This window comes from Chinchilla lanigera, unplaced genomic scaffold (assembly GCF_000276665.1).
Source record: "Chinchilla lanigera isolate Chin_1 unplaced genomic scaffold, ChiLan1.0 scaffold00020, whole genome shotgun sequence".
NCBI classification, from domain to species: Eukaryota; Metazoa; Chordata; class Mammalia; order Rodentia; family Chinchillidae; genus Chinchilla; species Chinchilla lanigera.
Genome location: NW_004955421.1, coordinates 22,997,145 through 22,999,216, shown reverse-complemented (window position 1 = coordinate 22,999,216; position 2,072 = coordinate 22,997,145). Strand labels below are relative to the sequence as shown.

General features: G+C 47.2%; 1 long non-coding RNA gene across 1 annotated transcript; it reads left to right on the top strand.

Annotated features, from left to right (window-relative positions):
* Positions 1 to 332: 332 nt before the first annotated feature.
* Positions 333 to 1,027, top strand: LOC106148434. Its single transcript, XR_001233875.1, has 2 exons — positions 333 to 784; positions 868 to 1,027. It is a non-coding gene; the product is annotated as an uncharacterized LOC106148434 (long non-coding RNA).
* Positions 1,028 to 2,072: the final 1,045 nt, after the last annotated feature.

The window sequence follows — 2,072 nt, the reverse complement described above, 5'->3', positions numbered from 1 at the left end:
TAAGGTTTCAACTCAGGGCATTGCGCACATTAGGCAAGTGCTAACACGATCAGTGTACATCCCTAGCCCTGGTATTAGAGTTTGAGGTTTTAGAATTGTTTTCTTTTTCTTTTTTACTATTAATTAATTAACTAATTAATTAATTTATAAATACCAACACCATTCTCTGAAACCATAGCATGACTAGAGTGCTTTAGCTGAGAACATATTTTTCTGCTTGTAGGGGTTGAAGTAATGCTTCACGTAAGAGATGCTATATTGTTTGCATAGTTCAAGTTGAGTAAGCTTTTACCAGACTCCAAAAGAGGAACAGAGAAAGCAACCAACACGGTTGATGCACTGCCCACAGAAGGCTATGTGGGGTCTACAGAATAGATTGGTCTGGGGCAGGCAGACTGTAAGGAAGAGGAGGAAGCTGTAGAGGGTGCAGAGTTCGTGGCCACCAGCATGAACAGTGTGAGCGAGGCTGTCCAAGTTCCCTGGGGCAGGTGAGACCAGCATGACAAAGGCGGGAGCCTCTCTGCTCTTCTTCCCGTGCTAGACGCACCATGGCAGGCTTTGCCCACGCAGAGGGACATAGGACCAAGTCGTACAGAAAAACTTACAGCTTCCATGTTTCTTCAAACTGCAAGAATGGAGAAGGGAATCTGTCTTCAGCTCCAGTTTCAATCAGAAATTCTACTTCTCTGAGATTACCAAAAACCTTCAGTGTCTCCCTTAGGTGGGTCACTTCACCCTTGAAAAGCCCTGTTCATGCCCTTCCCATTCTTCAGTAATGTGAAAGGTGAGTGGAGGAAATTCTGTACTTTTATGGCTTAAAATTATGGTTTTAAAAAATTGTCACAAAGCCCACTACATGTTTGCTAGGGTCGCTGAAATCCAGGGCACCGACAACACCAGTGCCCGTGAGAACGTGGAACGCAGGACCACTCACGCTTCCGTGGGAGGGACTGCAAAATGCTGCGGCCATGGTGGAAGACCAAGCTGTGTTTTGTGCTTTATAAAATTAAACACACTCAGCATATGATCCAGCACTCGTGCTCCTTGGTATTTACAAATGAGTGAAAACTTATGTCCACACAAAAACCCATTCCTGGATGTTTATAGCAGCTTTATGCAGAATTGTCAAAATATGGAAGCAACCAAGATGTTCTGCAGTAGGTAAATGGATAAATAAAACTGTGGAAAATCCAGACAGCAGAATAGAATTCAATACTGCGCAGAAATGAGCTATCTAGCTATGCAAAGGCACAAAGGACACAGATGTATGTCACTAAGTGCAAGTGCCCAGTCTGAAAGGGCTACGTACTGTGGGATTCCACACGAATGACATCGTGGAAAAAGAAAAATACTGAAGACGGTAAAGAGATCAACAGTTGCCGAGGACTGAGGGGAGGCAGGGATGGACGGGTGGAGCAGGGAGGATTTTTAGGGCGGTGAAACTGTGCCGCGTGACAGCACAATGGCAGACACGTGTCCTTCCGCACCTGTCTACATCCATAGGCTGTTCAACACCGAGAGTGAACCCCAGTGCAAACCGTGGACTCCGGGTGACAGCAGTGTGTCAGTGTGGATTCCTCAGTGGTAACACACGTACTCCTGTGATGTGGGAAGTTAACAGTGGGAGAGGCTATGCACGAACAGGGAAACGGGGATTTGACAACGCTGTACTCTCAGTTTTTCTCTGAACCTAAAACTGTTCTAAAAGTTAAACTGCATTCATTTTAAAAGACGTATAAACTTATCCTAGTGGAAGAGCCTGTGTTTCCAGGGGTTCTGCTCCTCCAGGCGGTGGACTCCGTGTGCCTCTGGTGGGTTTGCTCCTCTGCGCGCCTACCAGCCACTAGGTGGCGCTGCCACTCCCCCACCCGGGCTTGCAGGCTCCCCAGTAGACAGGTCCAGGGGTTCCAGGAGCCCTGTCTCCAGGGTCCCAGACAGCAAGAGCGCTAGGTGGCTCCAAGGCAAAAAGAAGCCAGAGGAGGAAGAAAGTATCAGCTCCCCGGGACAGCTACAGATTGGGTCACAGCGCATCAAGCTACCTCATCACTAATTCTTCCCTACAAAAAATTGTA